Genomic DNA, 6,738 nt, shown 5'->3' with positions numbered 1-6,738 from the left:
CGCAGCAGACTGAGGCACCGCAAAAATTCACATTCTAAAATCACGGTATTTTCCAATCGGAAGCCATGAACGCAACACCACATGCTGATGCATCCGGCAACACGAAGATGCACTTTCAACACGTGCAAGGAGGCGCGTCAGTGGCTGTAGAATGCGGAGGGCGCGGCGCGTTTGACGGTTTGAGGGTCAAAAGTAGGCTGAAATCACAGCGGGGAGAAGGAAAGCGCGCAGGAATTGAAAATTCTAGATAGCGTTGCCCCGGCGCGCAAGCTGTGTACTGTGTGACGTCACACCCTCCTGGCGCATGCGCAGCTGGCGGCGGCGGCACCTCTGAGTCACCCGCGCAGTGGGGGAGTCGGTGGCTCTGACGTGGCTCTCCAGCTGTGCTCTGTGTGGTGTCGCTCGCTCCTGGCATAGGCGCAGCTTCAATTGACTAACAATAATAACTATAATTTACAGTTGTACAATCTTGCTGCATATAAGCTATTCAATAATATCTTATGATAGCTTAGTTATTTCTAGGCGCAAACTGATAAGTATATTTATTTAGTGTAATTATTTAGGCAACTAGATGACATATTCTGTTAAAGGCTAAAGAATTGATTCTTTAAGTTAAATTGTTTACTTAACGGTTATTCTGACCTTTATTTAGTTCATTGTAGGCAACATAAGCGATCCAAACGACGTGTTACAATACTGTAGAGTATGTTGTTGTTGAAAACTTTTATTGGCAAAAAGAAGAAAGAAAAAGAGAAGATGATTATACATTTCGGGTGGAATCCTTATTTCAGGATGCCAATGACCACCGCTGTGGCTCTGGCCTGGACAACCATTTTTCTTTGGGTCTCCAAATCTGAGCTCAGCAGGGAGGTCTCCCACTGTTCCTCGGAGTTTTGTGTGTCCAAGCCGCGGGGTTTATCGCCGAAGCATCCCCACGTGACGTGGTATGTGGTTGGGGTCTCGCCACACCAAGGGCAGACGTCTTTATATTGATTAGGAAAAATGATGTTAAGCTTATGCAGGTTTGGGAAAGTGTTTGTTTGTAGTTTGCGCCAATCTCTAGCCTCTCCCGCGGTGAGTTGGCGGTGCGGAGGGGGAAAGACTTGTCTCTGTATTCGGAGAGAAAGTAGTCTTTCGCCATAGGAGCGGGGTGAAGGTTGCCTGCTCGGTTTGTGTATCCTCGAGCTAGGCCATCCGCAGCCTCGTCACCCTCAAGACCCTCGTGACCGGGAGTCCAAGTGATTTGATGCTTGCTGGTGGATTTTTGAGTTTACTCAGTGTTGAGTATAGGTGCGATGGGTTTCGGGATTCTGCCTGAGAGAAAGAGCCGACAGGCCGACTTGGCCAGCGCTATTGCGGCTGTTTCAGCTACAGTTGGGCTACTTGTTGGAATAGAGGCGCTGGTGATTTCCTTGAAATTGTGTCTAGCACTACCGCCACGGTGTGAGCTGAGTTTGGGTATGTGGCAGCGTCAACGTAGACTGCATTTCTTGTCTGTCCGTGAGTTCGGCGCAAGCAGTCGACTCGAGCCTTTCTTCGGCCATCGTGCTTTTCTTTCTGCATGTTCTTTGGCAGTGGGGACACATAAATGCGAGATCGAAGAGTGGGATCGATGTCTTGTGTGTCCTGGACTTTCTTGAGAACCATTGGTGTGCCAATCCTTTCCAAGATAGTCCTTCCGGCCCTGGTGGTAAAAAGCCTTTCCTTCTGTGAGGTAAGAACCGCCTCTTGTACTTCGGCAAAGGTGTTGGTCAGCCCGAGGTCTTCAAGGCTGTCGTTTGATGTGTACTTGGGTAGGCCCAATGCGTGTTTATAAGCCATGCGGATGATTGCATTTGCTTTGCTCATATCTGCTTTGAGCAGGGTGAGATACGGTAGTCCGTATGAGAGGCGGCTCATCACCAGGGCCTGTACCAGGCGGGTGGTGTCCTCCTCGCGCATGCCTTTGCGGCTTCGAGTAACCCGCCCGATCATGCGAGCAACCTGATGAGATGTGGTTTGAAGGCTTTGCAGGGTTTGTGTTGCCTTCCTGTCACTTTGGATCCATAGGCCTAATATACGTATAAGCGGAACCTAACTGATTTTGGTGCCCTCGAGTAGGACCTCGATGGTTCCCGGGGACTTGTAGGCATATCCCTGTATGCGGATTATATGTGACTTCTCCGGTGCGCAGCGGAGACCGCATTTGGCAGCTTGAGATTCTACGCACGTGGCCGCTGCTTGCAGGGATCCCTCTTTAGCGGCAAGGGAGCCTCGAGTCGTCCAGATGGTGATATCGTCTGCGTAGATCGTGTATCCAATATTTGGGATTTCCTCGAGAGCTCTGGCCATACTGATCATGACGATGTTGAAAAGTAGTGGGGAAATAATTGAGCCTTGGGGAGTGGCTTTGTTTGGCATCTGTTCTGTCCCGGAGCGCACCTCGCCTATACCAATTGTTGCTGTACGGCCAGTAAGAAAGGCCTTAATGTAGTTGAAAGTCTTTGTACCGCATCCATTAGCGCTTAGCTCCCTAAGGATGGCGTCATGGGAGACATTGTCGAAGGCGCCTTTTAAATCTAGAGCCATGATGCAGTGTTCCCCGCCTCGTGGAATGTTCTGGAGGACTTCTTCTTTGAGGAGAAGAAAGGCGTCTTGCTTTTAATTTAATTCTTAATTCTTTTTAAGTGTAATTCTTAAGTTTTCCTAAAAGTTTTAATTCTTAATTACAATCACTTAACGAATTACGATCTGATGAAGCGAATTAGTGCTCAGTTATACTCGACCTAAACTATCCAACGATATAAGGCTCGTTTTGCTGTTATGTTTGACGTAATGCGTACAACGATATAATATGAGTGTAGCTATGGCTTGACTCGCACATTCGGCAGCAGGGGTGAGCTGTAGGTCAGACAGACGCTGTGCTCTGTTGGTAGTTTCTCATCGAGCAGAGCTCTCGATCAAAGAATAGAATACCCACACGAAATTCGAGGTGGTGGTGTCCCCCACTTTACCCACATTTCGCCTTCTCGGGCCAAATTACGGGATTGGTTGTACAACTTTTAATTCCATCGGAAACGGGTAGTCGCACGCCCGCGGATTAGAGGCTGGCAGGTAGCCCTTGGCTTGTTGCGGCCTCTTCTGCCAGATGGACGGTGCGGTGCTGGATCGCAGGGTCCGCGCTTCACAGCAGGGTATCCCAGGCTTCTTTACCTGTAATATTTTGCCCTATCCCTGGAGATTGTGGGCACTCCCAAATTACGTTGTTGTTGAAAACCTTTATTTCCACCGAGAAGAAGCTCCGTTTCGGACTCCCCGGCACGCAGGCCTGATGGTGCCTTACTCAGGAGCCTCGCGAATTAAGGTCTGGTGAATATGCATTGTTACTTCACGGCCTCAGCCGCCAGCTTGACTCGAACATTCGGCAGCAGGGCTGAGCTGTAGGTCAGACAGACGCTGTGCTCTGTTGGTAGTTTCTCATCGAGCAGAGCTCTCGATCAAAGAATAGAATACCCACACGAAATTCGAGGTGGTGGTGTCCCCCACTTTACCCACATTTCGCCTTCTCGGGCCAAATTACGGGATTGGTTGTACAACTTTTAATTCCATCGGAAACGGGGAGTCGCACGCCCGCGGATTAGAGGCTGGCAGGTAGCCCTTGGCTTGTTGCGGCCTCTTCCGCCAGATGGACGGTGCGGTGCTGGATCGCAGGGTCCGCGCTTCACAGCAGGGTATCCCAGGCTTCTCTACCTGTAATATTTTGTCCTATCCCTGGAGATTGTGGGCACTCCCAAATTACGTTGTTGTTGAAAACCTTTATTTCCACCGAGAAGAAGCTCCGTTTCGGACTCCCCGGCACGCAGGCCTGATGGAGCCTTACTCAGGAGCCTCGCGAATTAAGGTCTGGTGAATATGCATTGTTACTTCACGGCCTCAGCCGCCAGGCGGATGGCTTGCTGCTGCTGAGCGGGGTCCTCGCTTCACAGCAGGGTCTCCCAGGCGTCTCTATCTATATTTTCTTTAGCTCCTGGGCTGTTGTTACATTCCCAAATAATATGATCTAGAGTGCCCCATCTCCCACATGTTATGCAATGTAGATCCTTTTCATCTTTTGAAATTGTTGCATATACTCAAAAGGGACAAATATGATTGCCCCCTTGTAGTCTCCTCCATGCAATTGCCTCCCCGTTTCCGAGGGAACGGTCTGGCGGCGGATAGACCCTTCTGCTTAGTTTATAGTGCTCTATAATTTTTTATACGAGATTAGGCTATCTTTTATATCCATGCAAGAGGGCTGCTCAGCAGCCGCCCGGTGATAGAGAGCTCGGGCAAACTCGTGAGGAGCCTCATTCCCTGCGATGGATTCATGTGCTGGTATCCATATAATTTCCACGTTGCGCTCAAGCGACCTCGATTCGAGGACTCGTTTAGCTTCTTCTGATATTCTTCCTTCCCAAAATTTCTGACCGCATTTTTGCTATCGCATAGTATTAATTTAGCCTTGGTACCGACACAAGCGAGCGCTACTGCCAATTCCTCCGCCGCGTTGGCGTCTCTCGTGCGGCTTGAAGCCGATACTACAGGTGCTCCTGTTCCGTCGACTACTGCGGATACGGCTGCTCCTTGCCGTCCACATGCAGCATCTACGTAGGCCACTTGTCCTGCTGGTTGTTCTCCCATTCTTTTCTCGTAGGCTCTGGCTCTATGCCCGCGCCTCTCTTTGTTATATTCGGCCTGCATATTTTTTGGCATAGGCGGGACGCGTATCCTGGCTCTTATCTCTTCCGGGATATCCACTGTCTTATGAGCATTGTATTCCGGTTGGATGTCTATCCATTCTAGTATTTTTCTTTCTGTTTCAGATTGGCTAAGTCGCTCCAGCTGAGCTATTGTAACTCCCTCAGCTAGCTCGGCCCGTCTGTTGTGGATACCCATTTTCTCAAGACGTTCCGTTGATGTTGATATGGGAAGTCCCAGAGCCCCCTTGGCACATTTCCTCAGTATCCTGTCTAGTTTATCTATGTTCTCTTTGTTCATATTTAAGTACGGCGTTGCATAGCAGATTCTGCTTGTTATGTACGCCTGTGATATTCTTAGGAGGCTTCTCTCTTTTAGGCCTCTGCCTTTTACTGTTATCCTTCTGAATATGCCTTGCACTTGATCCGCACATGTTGCTAATTTCTTTATGGTATTGGTATTGTTGCCTTTATGATTTATAACCATACCCAGGACCCTCATCTCCTCGACCTTCGGCACCTCTAGGCCTTCTACTACCACTTTGATGTTTATTGGCTTTTTGTCTCTGCTGTTGGCGTTGTACCTAAAGAGCTCCGACTTCTGCGGTGAGCATGCTAGTCCTCTGTCGGCTGCATACTTCACCACGGCGTCTGCAGCTCTCTGCAGGCTCCACTCAATTTCTGCATCACTTCCATTGTTCATCCAGATGTTAATATCGTCAGCATACATGCTGAACTTTATTCCAGAGATCTCATTCAGCTTAGCTGGGAGGCCTCTCATTGCTATATTGAATAGAAATGGAGATAACACGGCACCTTGAGGGGTTCCTTTGCTTCCCAGCCTTATGCTGGGAGACTCTGCGTCCTGAAATTTAATCACCGCCCTTCTTCCCTGAAGAAAGTTCTTAATGTATTTGTATGTTCTTTTGCCTACGTTTACTTCCTCAAGACTTCGTCATGTCTGATATTATCGAAGGCCTTCGTGAGGTCTAGGCCTAGGATCACCTTAGTGTCTAGCCCTTTCTGAGCATTATGTCCTGCGTGCTGAGCTTAGGTGTGAACCCTACCATCTCATGCGGCCATAGGTTTTCATCCTCCATGTATTTTGTTAATCTCGCTTGCACTACGTGTTCCATTAGCTTCCCCACACACGATGTCAGAGAGATTGGTCTTAGGTTTTCTAACTTTGGTTCTTTCCCCGGCTTAGGAATGAGAATCACTTCTGCCTTTTTTCATTAGTCCGGTAATTTACTTTCTTTTCATACTTTGTTTATGTATCGTGTGATTGCTTCCACCGAGCCTTCATCTAGATTTCTAAGCATGACATTTGATATCTTATCTGGTCCAGAGGCCGAGCGAGTTCTTAACCCCGCAATAGCTGCTCTGACTTCTGCTACCGTGATATCTGCATCTAGTTTGCCATTCTCTAGACCCCCATATTCCGCTTGTTTAATTTCTGTTGTTTCTCCTATGTATATTTCTTTGAGTCTCTCCATTAGTTGCTTATCCCTCCTATGGAAAGCGTGTCTCGCCTTCACTTGGTGGATGCTAGCTGTCTGTTTTGATTTGTTCGGGTCTAGGAGGTGCCTCAGTAGGTTCCACGTTTTGGCTAAGCTCATATTCCTATCCATTTCGTGACACGTGCTGCACCAGTTTTGCTCGTTTAGTTTTATCGTGTAGGTTTCCATGTCTTTCATATGCCTGGCTAGCGTTCTTCTTAGGTTTCTCTTCCATTTTTGGGATTTCAGTTTTTTCCAAGTCTCTCCTTCTTCCACATACTCATTAGTTTTCTGTCCATTATTTCCGGCGTGTCTTCCCCTTCGGCAGCCATTTCCGCGCTCTTATAGCATCCTCTCTAAGCTTTTTAGCCCAAGTATTTATATCCTCGATTTCTTCAATTCCGTGGTCTCCCCGAATTGCTCGGAATTTATCCCACTCCGTTATTTTGGTCTTTTTGATCTTCCTTAGTTTCACCCCTTCTCCCACTTTGGTGGCTATTATGTAGCGATCACTGCCCAGGTTC

At 48.2% G+C, this 6,738-nt stretch overlaps 1 protein-coding gene across 1 annotated transcript in view; it reads left to right on the top strand.

Moving 5' to 3' along the window:
• The window catches only part of LOC146181587 (tRNA (cytidine(32)/guanosine(34)-2'-O)-methyltransferase-like), a 308,502-nt gene that overhangs the window by 147,653 nt on the left and 154,111 nt on the right, over positions 1-6,738 (top strand). The window lies entirely within an intron of this gene.

This window comes from Amblyomma maculatum, chromosome 8 (assembly GCF_055883805.1).
Source record: "Amblyomma maculatum isolate TAMU_Amacu chromosome 8, ASM5588380v1, whole genome shotgun sequence".
Lineage (NCBI taxonomy): Eukaryota > Metazoa > Arthropoda > Arachnida > Ixodida > Ixodidae > Amblyomma > Amblyomma maculatum.
The sequence above is the reverse complement of the archived record's forward strand: the minus strand, read 5'-3'. Positions and strand labels throughout refer to the sequence as shown.